Genomic DNA, 13,716 nt, shown 5'->3' with positions numbered 1-13,716 from the left:
CAGACAGAGAAGAAACATAAACACTGAAGGCAATAGTAGACAAGAAGTAAAGGTATAGAGCTTGGTATTGTTCACCATTCTATGACTATGGCAGCATAACCAACATCGATAATTGGAGTCAGTTCTAACTATAAGCATTATCGAAAATGGACATTTTCAACAATAAACCTGTAGTTTATGAGTAAGAGGCACTTTAAGAAAAGATGGAGCGTGGTCATTAAGAGCTTTATACGCAAAAGAACAAACGGCTGCTGTCTTGAATGAAGAGAAGCTGAAACTGTAGAAACATATGATCTTTTCATTTTGCGCTTATCAGAACGCGCTGCTGTGTTGGGGTTAAACTGAAGGCTTTTTACTGAATTGCTCTGTAGGGAGTTCTTCATTTACATGCTAGGAGGTTCCATTTAATATGCAAATCATCCCCTTCAGCAGCGTTTTCAGATCAGTGGCACACGTCACATGAAATGACTCGCAGACGTGTGAGGAGTAAGAGAAGAAAAAAAAAAAGTAATGGCTTAGTAAGGTTTTGGGCTCCAAACTTGCAACCAGAACTGCTTATATATGTACCTAGGAAAAAATGTAATCAATCTCTGCAATACAAGAAGAACAAAACTGATCTTTTTGTGTCTTTGGTGTTCCACTTATGCCATCTTTAAACTGATGAGGGAGACGACGTTAAACCTCGCTAACAAAAACTGACTACAACATAAGAAAATTGTAAGATTTTCTTACTTATTGATCGAAAACAGTATGCAAATATTGTAATTTCATAACTGATGGCCAATGGGTTCACATGGCATTTTTGGCCATATTAATATTGTTAATCTCCTCAAAGGGCTGTGTGTTGCAGAATATATTGATAAAACTTTTTATATTATCAAACTGTTCAAATTTGGATAAATATCTCTCTTCATATGAGTTCTTCTAAGAATGAAATAATAATTCACTAAGGTGGTTCAGATTTGGCTCCAGAGCCTTGAGTTTGAAACACGTTCTTTAACATCATTAGACTTTTGCTCTGTAGTCCAAGAAAACTCTTCTTCAAATACGCAACACTGACAGCAACCCCAGCGAGCGCCGTGAGATCCAAACACAGATGTCGCTTTGCTCTGTTCCTGTTTAAACACTGAGCACTCCACGCGCCCGAAGCCGCAGCAACTCAACGGAAAGACATTGCAGTTCGTTAGCATCCTGAAATAGCATTTCAAATCACCATTTGTTAGATATTCTGACATGTCAAATGGCACATTGCACTTTTTTTTCTTCTTTTTTCTTCTTTAACAAGGACAGAAACAGAAAATAATTAGCGATGTAACAGATAAAGTCATACTTATCATTTAACCAGCTTTCATTGACTCATTTGGGATTATGGAGAGGACTGGTGTCCTTGTCAAAGTTTTCCTCTAGAGTCCCTTCTCATATACACTGAAAAAATGATTTAACTGACACACAATCGTACTTAACATAACTTTATGGGTTTTAAAACTGTACTAATTCTCCTTACTCCTACCTCACGTATTTGATGTAAAGTAACTTTTACAAGGTTTAAAAGTCAAAGAGCTTAACGTGGAATTTGAAGCCTTACTTGTGAGTGCGTTGGTTGCGTGGTCTTGCACCTGTGTTGACCCCACCAAACACACTTGGCGTGAAACAGACACATCCTGGGACGGTCCTCCATAAAGCCACACTGTAAACAATGTGGTCCTACATACGTCCAGATGTTTATGAGAAGTCAAACTCATCCATACCTTTCACTCACCGCGTTCTCTGCATTGTTTCAAGCTGTCTCTGAACGGCTCCGTTTTATTATCCGGCTCTGCTTATAGCCAAACTGAAGCTGTCATTAAAAAGAGAGAGAGAGAAAAAAAGAAACTTCCCTTAAATAGACATCTTGTAAAATCCTGTCAGGTCTGCTATGTCTTCCTTTTTCTTTGCATATCTTGACACCTTTATTTTTTTTAATTTTTTTGCAGAAAACCTTCAGCAAAAAAAAAATAAAAAATCATTCAAATGTCAGACAGATAATGCTGGCAACAAGTTATTTAACCCCAATAGATGCAACGAGTCGCCCCTCATTTCTTTTGTCAAACTACACATTCAGGTGTTGTGCAAAAGTTATTTGTCTGTTTAGGAACCACGAAATCATCGGCATGCTGCAAGCAGAGAACATATCTAAAAAGACTGCAGAAGTGGCTTAAATTAAGAAGGTCATGTGGTCTGATGCGTCCAGATTTACCCTCTTCCAGAGTGATGGATGCAGAACGGAGGCAGAAGAAGCGATGCATCCATCGACTGTAGCCGTCTGTGGGGCAGCACTGTGATTGCAGTTGGTCAGGTCCAGCTTCAGCAACGTTATGAGATCAGCTGAGTGCTAGAATACTGAATGACCAGGTTAATCCACCAATTAGTTTTTTTTTCTTTTTCTCTTCTGATGGCATGCGCATATTCCAAGATCAGGCTCAAATCGGGAAAGAGTGGTTCAGGGAGCATGAGACATCATTTTCACACGTGGATTAGTGTGCATTTTGTGTATGTAATGTTTAGACTACTGAGTAAAATAACGCAAAAGCAAGAAAAAAAATTAAAAAATAAGCAAAACGTGATGGTTTAAAAATACTGCACAGCCTGCAGGCACAAACCACCGAGCCCCTTTGCTGTAATAAATTTAGTCTGAGGAACACGGGGTCCTGGAGGTTCACAGGAGATGTTTTTATCTCACTTCCTTCACTGCTCTCCCTTACATTTCTGAGCTTTAAGGGCATTACTCAACAATTCACTCAGTGACTGTTTGTGGATCGGCGAGCATAGATTTCTGATTTAATAAAATAAAATTATGTTATTAAATGTATTGATGCTTGATGTGTGCGAAATACAACCTGACAATAGGATTGCAAAGAAAAACAAAGCAAAAGAAAACAGCAAGAGCTCAGAGATTAGTTTGTGTCTTGATTGTTACTTTGAGCCGCGTGGTATAAAGTGACACTGCTTTTCTGGTGTAATTTGTCCCTGTGGCCCGAGGTGAGGAAGAATTTTCCTCTTCTCTCCTCTTAGTGTCTCCATCTGTCTTGCTCTGTCTTCCTCTCGCTCTCTCCTGAGAGCGTGGAGCTCTGTGACCTCCTGCCACTGAGGGACAGGGAATCCATGGATTTGGAGAAGAGTCTCCTACGCTCTCTCGGGGAGATAAACTTCTGCTGCATTCACAGGTCTGAAATACGGCAATTTTCTTCACAAAAGCTTCTACGGTGGCCTCAGAGGCAACCTGCAAGCGTTGCACAATCACTGGAGCGTTAGCGCACATGAGCCCATGCAGATCTACACACTGCACAACTTTTAGCATAGAAACAACAGTCGTGCAGAAGTGTGAATTTCTCTTGAACTTTTTGACATTTGTAAATTTTAGTGTACGTTACTTGGACTATATTTCACTGACCAATCTTAAACGTCAAATAACACTGGAGTGTATCGTTTTGACCTTTTATAAGTATTTCAAAAAAGTGTGGCTTGTAGTTTAATAATTGATAACTGAAAAGTGGTAACGAAGAAACAAGAAAGCCATGAAAAGTCACATTTACGGTTTGCCACAACATGTGTCAGAGGTTGTTCAGACCAGCCTGACAGACACTGGAAGTTTGCAAAAAATAATTCTTAATTTAACAAAAATGTCAACAAAAAAAAATCTTTCAAAATGATAAGTTGGACCCAAACTGACCTGACAAACAAGACATGGAGGGAAACTTAAATAGCGGCTGATCAGACTGCTGCTGATACACAAGACTAAATGACCAACAAACTAACATTCAGATACTGGCCAGAATATTATTAAGTATCCTATAAATAGATCAAATACTTTTGAGTCACAGTTGCCCAAAATATGAGAAAAACTAAACAAATAACTAATTTCCCTCCTCCTTGCAATCAAATAGTACGATCCACTTATGAGGTTGTTCCATTTAAGGAGAACTGAAGCAGATGGGACTCTCTTTTTTGCGGCTCTCCAGCAGCAGCTCCAAGGTAACATTCAGCCTCTTGTCTGATGTGTGACAGCAGGAACAGATGTCACACCTTGTTGGGGTCACAGCGGGTGTTCTGGTCAGGTGAGACCAAAGCATTTGGCAGGAAACTAAAGCTGCACAGGCCACTGAAGACACCATGCCCGCAATCAAACAGAGTGGTTGCTGCTTCATACTGTGGGATGCTTTAATTTTATTTATTTTTTTTTCCAAAAAGGACAGGAAAACTAGTCAGGGATTATTAGAAGATACATGAGTGGCTTCAAAAGACTCGAGTTTGAGTTGCAGGTCCACAGCCCTAATCAACAGATTGATTTAAATCACTGCATAGTCACTCTCCAGAATGGCCCAGTCAAAGTCTAGACCTAAATTCAGTTTCGAGTCTTTTTCGAAGACTTGAGACGTTGTGTACAGGCGGTCTGCACTGAGTCTGACTAAGTAGTAAAGACACATCGCAGTCCTCCAGCTGTCACTGCGAAATGTGACTTAACTAAGCACCAAGGAACAAATATCCCATTTTTGAGGTTCTTATTTGTAAATATTTTGGAATCCGTCTATGTTTTTCCTCTTGCATTACTTTGAGCTGGTCTGTCACATTAAGTTCCAATAAGATATACTGAGGTTTATGGTTGTATTTTTTTTTTTTTTTTTTAAGCTAAACGGTGTGTATGTTTTTGCAATCAACATACCTTCTGGTCGACAAACAGAAAGATTGCAAAAAAATACTCCAAGGGATTTGCCAGGAAGCGGGTTTAAATTCAAATGCATCTCTGGCTCCTAAAGTGACTGCATGCTGCTGCACGTCGTTTTCACGCACACACACACATATACAGCTTATATCCAGGAGATTAATCACACCCGTAAGCTGTTTCAGCCTGTCATCTCAGTACGTCCTAAGAAGAACGCCTTCTGGAGGTGACTTTATCATCAAATTCCTGCTAAACAAACTAAAGAACAGCCACGGAGCTGAAAGCTGTCACGAACCTCCAATCACACTCTAGTTCCTCAACAGAAAAGACGGGGATCATTTCTAACTCGCTCCATCGCGGTAAAAAAAAAAATAAAAATAAAAAAATGAATCCCGAGTTCATGACTGTGTGACTTCTGCTATGAATTCCGACCAATGGCGAAACGCCAATATCTCATTTCTGGAACAGTCAGGGGAGGTGATGGAGTGGCAGAGGACAAGGGCCACGGGGCGGGGCGGGGGCATCAAGATGAAAAGATTTGCTGAGTATTTAACTTCTCCTCAGAGCCGCCCTGCGCCCAGTTCAGGATGGATGACGAGCCTGATAGGACAGCAGCTCCTACTGGCTCTCCAGGTGGCTCCGCAGAGCCGCGAGGGGCGTGAACCGCTGCACTGAGGGATGAGAGCGGAGGCAGCCTCGACTCGAGATAAATGCGTCAGGAGAGCATCTTTGTAATTGGGTCAGGAGAGCATCTTTGTAATTGGTTGCTCTCTCTCTCTCTCTCTCTCTCTCTCTCTCTCTCTCTCTCTCTCTCTCTCTCTTTTTTTTTTTTTACCCCCTCAGAGGAAAATTCATCCTCCATATCGTCGCCAAATATTTTATTGTAGTTTGAGAGAGTTATGTCCGCTCAGGCGCTCCGAGGCTCAAAACAGAGCTGTGATTTATGCGTGCAGTTGTGGTCTGAGAGTCTTTTGGACGTGTGTCTAATTAATCATCACAGGGACACGACCTTCTGACCCCTGGCCCTGCAGCGTAACAGAGGCTCCTCAGGCAAGAAACCGCACTTCCCAGTGTCCTCCGCTTGTTGTCTGGGTTTAAGCGAGAATAAAAAGGTGCTCTGTGTGTAAAGCATAAATGTGTAATAGAAAGCCTTATTATGCTCGAACGGATAAATAAGAAAAAAAACATTTTAAAGCAGTTTGTAGAAACTGGATGAGAGCACAAAGACGCTAACAGTGAAGCTATATCATTCTCTATGCTTCAGTCTTTGACCTGTTGATTAACCATTCATGAAGAACAATTGAACAAATTTCTGTATGACTATCAATCTGAATTCAGCCAACAAAGTCTACCTTGGTTCCTTTATTCTATTGTTTCATTGAGAGAGCACCTCCACAGGTGATATTTGTTTAAGATGGATTTATCTTTTGAATAATTAGTTCTCTCTTCACCGTCTTACTCGTTGTGTGAAGTGACAAAATAAAGTGGGTTCCTTGTTCAGCTTTGTTTATCAAAGCTCCAGCTGTTCTAACCTTTTTCATTCTTGATCTGACTCCAGATATCTGCTGGTTTAAACTATTTTCCTTTCAGTCATTTCCTGACTTTTGAAGATCACACATCTATATCACGTTTTTAACAAACAAAATGATCTTCTTAACATCTTGAAAGGTGACTAAAAGAAACGAGCTGCTGCGTTTTATATTTCTAACCCAGAAAAACAGGAAGTAATGAATTACTGATGAAATGTTTGTACATAATCTGATCAGCTAAACAGAAGTTTGACTGAAAGTGCTTGTTGCATTTTTTTCATATATAGAGGTGACGTTTCTTTCTTTACTGCTGTAAAATGCTTTAAGTTATAGATTGATTTTTTTTTCTCTACATTTTTTAGAATGTGCTGCTGATGTATTTATTTTAAGGTTATTTACAAAGCATGTGCTTAGTAGTAATCCTTCATTTTTTTTCTTTCCCTCAGTTGCACAGCATTTAGGATTTTGCTGTATTTTAATCCTTAGTCATTGTTCAGATTTGTTGTCTTGATTTTGTTTTGGCTGAGATACGTTCCTTGGAGGGAGCATCACCTGAGATAATGCTGCCATCCTGCAATTGTTCCTCAATTGCTATTATCTTTGTGCTCGTACTGAGTGACCATGGTTCTGCTGGAGGTTTCTTCCTGTTAAAGATGAGTATTTCCTCTCTACTGTCGCTACATGCATGTTCAGTATGAGGGAGGGACTGCTGCAAAGTCAACAACACAATGCAAGTGATACTAGTAGGAATGAATCCTCCAAGTCAATGACTTGAAACAATCTACTGGGTTTCTGTAAATATAAACTTTTTAAACTAATGTGAATAAAATGAACTGAACTTGACTTTGTTTGATAACAAGGATCAGTTAAGCCCGATTCAATTGATTTTCTTTCTTTTATTTATTTATTTTTTTCGTAAAGTGCCTCGAGATGATTTGTTGTGATTTGGTGCTATATAGATAAACTGAATTGAATTGAAGTGTATGGATTCTAAATTGTCCAAATTGTAGATTAAACCTATCAGTTGACAAATTTATGTTTGTGTACTTTTCATACTTTGTTTCATAAAAAAGTATAAAAACAAAGTGGGGAGAGAGCTGTTCAGTATCTGGAAATCCACTTTAAATGACAATGTGAAAATGTAACCTTTTAAAATGAGGAGAGCTACTTTTATCAGTTGCAAACAGATGGGGAGTAGTTTTATTTGAACCTCTTTTTTTTTAATAAAAGCTCAGAGTTCAGGAAACCTTCTCATTTTGTTTGAAGTTTTATTGTGAGAAATTTCCACATTTCTTTTGAGACTATCATACGGCCTTTAAGATTTTTACATTAGCAAAACAAAAATATTTTGAAGACCAACTAAAACCCAGAGGCCTGTCCATTTGCAGATTACCTCAAATGATAGATTCAGTCAAACCAAATGTCACAAGATAAAGAGCTCTGTTGTAAAATATTCACCCTTAAGGTTGGTTTTATTTATTTAGTGTAGACATTAATGTAATATAATGTAATTTTAACTTTATTACTCTGTCACAGGCAATACCACATGTCCTTTGAGTGTTAAAATGAATCCTCTGTAATCAGAGCACAGCTAATGAAATCCAAGCTGTTAAAGTCAACATCAGCCATAATTGACCACCATGTTCCAATAATTCATCCTCTTATGAAATGCATCAGTCATATTGGCAGCTGCGATCGGCAGATAGGAAATGCTGTTCCAGGCCATTTCCTGAACTGCAGATTTTTACTCAGATTTTCCTTCTCCGTATAAGAGAAATAACCGAGAGAAGGCAGGAGGGAATTACAAAAGAAAGTTATGTTCACAGTCGCAAGCAACTCGGCTCGTAAATACAGCTACATTTCCTCTCTGTTCTTTATGTACCTGCAACATAGTTTCCCTTTTATGGGCTCGCTGCAGTTTTTTGGCCGACATTCATCTTCTGAGTCACTTTTCCCCCTTTTCGTCCCCGTTTGGTTGTTATGAATTTTGTTCTACTTTTTCCTCACTTTTCCTACTTCTTTGTTTTCTTTTTTTTCACTTCAGTTCCTTTGTGTGTGTGTTTTTTTTTTATTTCTCCTTGTATGTGACATTTTTTCAACTATCTGTCACCTCCTGTTTGTTTCAGTCTGCCTTCATTTTAGTCCTTGTCACGTTTCACATGTCTCTTCGGCTCAGGCACACATACATGCATAGGGATCAGAGGCTATGTTCTATATGGAGTGCTAGTTCTGTCATTTCCCATCTGTTTGTTTTCCTGGTCTGATATCCTCTGTTCCACCCTTTTGCTGCTCAACATCTCCCTCTTTCCCCACTCCTTCTTCCTCAGTCATTTGCTTCTTTTTCCCCCTCCCACACCCCTTAGATCTCAGGCTTTTGGGATAATGTTTTGCTCCGTCATGTGGCTACTGAACCAAGGACCTGCCCACACTCCACTCACCCGGAGCAGACCCACCTTTTACTTTATACAACTTCTTCACTGATCCCGAATGCAAACTCCACCGAATCAGCCACATTTGAAATTCAGATCAAGCGAGGCTAAAAAGATCAATGATTCTCAGCAGCTTTGCTTAGACGCTAAGAATAAACAGCGTCTAAGCAAAGACACTGTAGTTCTAAAGATTGATTACACGTTACAATCCCTCCTGCTTGTGCAAAGTGAGCTTTATTTCTATAGTTGTCCTGCAATTATAAGATGATGAGATATTTTAAAATTAACTGAGGAAATGTGGTGCATCAGAGAAAGAAGTGTTATGTTAATTAAGTAATTAAGTAAGTATTTGCTGAGAGATTCAGATTTCGTTCACTTAATTGTAGAAATATTAAAATCTTTTTTTGTAACACATTTCTGTCTGAATTGTGATGATTTTTAATGTTTCAGATTAGTTACACAACAGAAGGTATTTTTCTTTCTTTCTTTCTTTCTTTCCTTCTTTCTTTCTTTCTTTCTTTCTTCTTCTTCTTTGTTTTTTTAATAGGCTTTATGGGGTGGGGTGTGTGCATATGTGTGTCTGTGTGCGTGTGTGTGTATGTGTGTGTGTTTGAAGGGTGTGTGGGATGGCAGATGGATAGGCTTGCCCAGGGCGCCAGTAACACTAGAATCGCTGTTGTTTCCACGAACATCCTTCACAGACTTCTGTCACAAAGTTTATTACTTGTTTCCACAACTTCGAAGGATCCCAAGAGGTTTATGATTGAAAGCGCTTTAATGGCCTTCCAAACCGATGATTTACGGTCATCACTTTGCAGTTCTTTCTATTATAGCATCTTCCAGGGTATCAAACGGCTCTATTGTCTCAGCCGTTGTGAAACAGCAAGCCCGTATTTATACATTATACTGTGGGAAACAATAAGCGCCTCTCCTTTTAGCCCTCCCTCATACACACACACACACACACACACACACACACACACACACACACACACACACACACACACACACACACACACACACACACACACACACACACGCACACACAAAATAGTCTAAGCATTTGGCGCTTTGTGAGATAATCAAATGACTAATTGTGCAGCATCTGAGTTCTGCCATTGGGGGCATTTTAAGCACTGGCAGAAGAAAGTTGTGATTTGCCAGATGAAGAAGATGTGTTGAAGAGATTGAATGCAATTACAAAGAATGAGAGAGAGGGGAGACATCTGCTTTGTTTGTTTAAGATTCACTCCTACTGAATCAGTCTTGGCGATAATTGGAGTTTATTGACATAAAAGACAAAAGAGCGCTCGCTGCCCATATAGATATTAGTCATCGTGTTGTGTTTCGTGCGGCTGCCTGTTTTCTCTCTCAATCCGTCTCTCTGTCTGTGTTTATGTAAGTGTAAAGCAGTGTGTGATTCAAGATTGAGGTTTATAAAGGCCAGAGGACTCCCGTGCATGTGTTTTCATGTGCACACGCAGGGCCGTGCACAGCAGAGTGCTTGTAATCAGTCTCTTGTGCCACTAAAACGTCTGTTTGTGGAACCACTATTATCTGAGGCCTATTGTAGTGTCTTGGCCTGCAAACACAGATGATTTTATTGTTTCGAAATATCGAATATATTAGTGATTTGGGGACTTTCGGTAAGAACTGTTTTTACGAGCCCATCTGCCACCGAGGCAGCGTAAAGCAGGGACGGATGGACCCTATAGACACTATATTTGGGCGGCTGTTGGTATCGTGGCGGTGCGTCGGCTGACTCCTCTGCTCTGTGGGGTTTCGTGCTGAGGAAAGCAAGAAAAAAATTTAATGGAGCAAAAAATAAACAAAACTCAGCAGACTAAAGCAATTTGCCTCAGAGGAATAAGCCATAACGGCTGAGTAAAGCACCGCTGCGAGTGGAGATTACCTCCTCTTTTGTTGCTGCTATTAACGGTGGCCCTCACTTTACTGATAATTCTAGGTGACTGAAATGTAATGATGCAAAACAGCAGAGCTGCTTGAGGAGATTTTTCCTGTATTTTTTTCTCCTGTCACTCATAGAAAAACAACAACAACAACAACAACAACAACTGACTAATAACAAATTAGAATAGCCAAATTGTCCAGCTACCTGATAGAGACAGAGTGGTGTCTTTGTACAGGCTACAACCATAATCACTGCCGACTATTCAGGTCTGTCACTTGCTTTCTGTGTGTCACATCACTGGGAGCACAAAGACTACGATAGACTATTTGAAGCATTTTAGCTTCTACAAAACTGTATGATTGAAGCAACCAAGCATTCTTTTTTTATTATTATTTATTAAGTCTTACTTTCAGTCGTTCTTAATGAATTCCTATTGAGTGAGTTGTTTTATCCTTTTATGGGATTAAAGGGATTAAGAAACAGTAAATAATGAATAAAAATCAAGAAGGAAAACAAGAGACAAAGGGTGTTTTCCAACAAAGTGATTTCTGTGCTGTTGCAGGTGCTCACTGAGGTAAGTGTTTCTACTGCAGCCTTAAGCACAAAACCCAGCCCTGAGAAACTACACAAACTGTGAGCATGGGGGAGACCTGACATGGATGGGTTCCATGTCAGGTCTCCCCTTCACTACCTCCATTATCATTTCATATTAGAGTAATTCTCTTGGCAGTTGAGTATAATGACTCATGAAAAAACTATGGCTCTCAACACTGGTGTGTTTGTGAGTAAAATAACAAGCAACACCTTAAATCATTTCAAAACGTTTCCACATCCTGCATAACTCAACTGTACATCAAATCTGTTAAAAGGGGAAAAATGGAAAAAGTGCAGTAATATATTTGCCATAAAAAAAGGAGCAAAACACCAAAAGGACAAAATGAAAAACAATCAATATTGTACTTAAAAACTCAGGTTTTATTGCGTTTCTCTTGACCTCTCAGATTTGTTGTCCAGGACTTTTGTTTTCTCTACATATTCAGAAGGAAAAAAGCTTTTCAAAGACAATGACTATGCTTTTGCAACATAAAACATACAGGTTATTTCATCTTTTTATTGCTATCAGTTAGACTCGGTGCAGGACCATTTTGTTAGGTCAAAAGCAAATCAATAAACGCACTACAGTTCATCCAAAATCCAGCCACCAGGGTACTTTCAAGTATGCCAAAGAGAAATCTATTTGGCTTTTCTTAAGTAGTTGATCTAAGAAATGATCTTAGATTTTTATTTATTTATTTATTTATTTATTTATTTATTTATTTATTTATTTATTTATTTATTTATTTATTTATTTTTGCAGTTTACTTATAATGCCTGTAGTAGCCTGTAGCACCTCTTTACAGAAAATGTCTAATTATCCCATAACATTCACTTGAACACTTTGCAACCAAAGTGTTCAAGTGAAAAACTAAGCTTCTTTTCCATGGCTTTCTGGGATCAGCTCCTCATGATCCCAGTGTTTCTGTCTCTGTCTTTAAATATATAGTAAAAAAAAAAAAAAAAAAAAAAAAAATACTGAGTAATGAGGCTTACATCTATCATCTGATTAATGCTTACTTTATGCAGTACAAAATCCCATTCAGTTTATCAATATCAATATGCAAATCCTTTCAGCTTTACAGACAAAAAACACTCTATGATAACTGAATTTAATTGTGTGAAATTGAGCTGAGTTGACTTGAATTTTATTGATGCACGTATATCTGTTAAATTGGGTCGTGTAGAAAGGCGAGTTCAGCATCCAATCAAGCAGTTCAACCATTCTGAGATGCTCTGCTTTATCTGTTGAAACCAACATTACATTGTGTTTGATAGGACACCAAATGTCTGCAAAAGGGTTATTTCAGTTTAGTGGTATAAGGAAATGTTCTGCCATCATATTGTCAAAGTGTTTAGAGAATTAATGCAGTGGCAGTCAGTGGTGGAAGCTTGCAGCTCACCTTTTTTTTATTATTATTTCAGGACAATGTTCAGTAAAAAAAAGCAAAAAAGAAAAAGAAAAACACTGAAGAGTTGTTGTTTTTTTTTTTCCACCAAAATTGAAAAATGAATTATAACAATGGTAAACATTCGTACATACAATAGAAATTTTTTGCCCAATCTCTTCCTTAGGTTTGGATGAAATCCTTGCACAGGGTGAAGCAGTCTTTGTCAACATCGCCTCTTGTGTCATCTCGAGGCATCTCAGTGGGCACATGTGATGTTTTGCCAATTTATTTCCATATCTATAAGGCAGAGATCTCTCCAGACAGCTTCAGTAATGGTGAGTGAGGTGGAAGGAATTCACCATACAGCAAACTTGACCTTGGTTTAGTGGAGGTCGATATTATCCCGCCCGATGAATGCTTCTGCTAATTAAACCTGGTCCACCTAAGCCTCCTTCTTGTTCTGCCATGAGCTCTCTGTAAAGTAATTTTAAAAAAAGGCTTCAAGAAAATAGATATAATGTGATATAATATGATTAATGCAGTGGAAATTAAAACTCACACTCTGCTTTAGTCTGGACAACAATTTCCACAAAGAATATTTTGTCTATGTCTGCTCTTCGGAGCCCACTCTTGTCTAAAAATTTGCTAAATATGATTTAATAACTCAATAAACATTTATCGTTTTAGGAAATATTTGTGGGAAATAAGTCTACTTCTCCTTATGCAAAAATAAAAAAAATCCTCCTTTTGCACTATGTGGCAAAACATGTGCAATTTGCTTGGCTTAATGTGAAATCCTAATCTTCTTTGGAAAAATTGAGAACTGAGAGCATACTGTTTCAAACAAAAGTAATCCTCTTAAAATAAATCGAGTCAAAGAAAATGAGAAAAACCGCAATGAAGAATATTAAAGAATAATAAAGAGATGCCGCATTAAACTGTAATCTCCTTATAAATCACAATAACTAAGGTTTCAACAACGCTTCGGGCTGTTTTCAGATTTCCCAGGCGACACACATTCTCAGAAACACTGGATTGTTGTAATCCTCTTGCTGGGTGTGCTGTAAAGCAGGCGCAGGACAGCAGGACCTTGCAAAGTAGCACGCATTATTTTTTTGATTTTTTTTTTTTTTTTTGGAAATCATTTTTGCTTGTGTCAATA

The sequence above is a fragment of the Poecilia latipinna genome, unplaced genomic scaffold (genome assembly GCF_001443285.1).
Source record: "Poecilia latipinna isolate Pla-1442-1.1 unplaced genomic scaffold, P_latipinna-1.0 Scaffold388, whole genome shotgun sequence".
Lineage (NCBI taxonomy): Eukaryota > Metazoa > Chordata > Actinopteri > Cyprinodontiformes > Poeciliidae > Poecilia > Poecilia latipinna.
Note: the sequence above shows the minus strand (reverse complement) of the source record.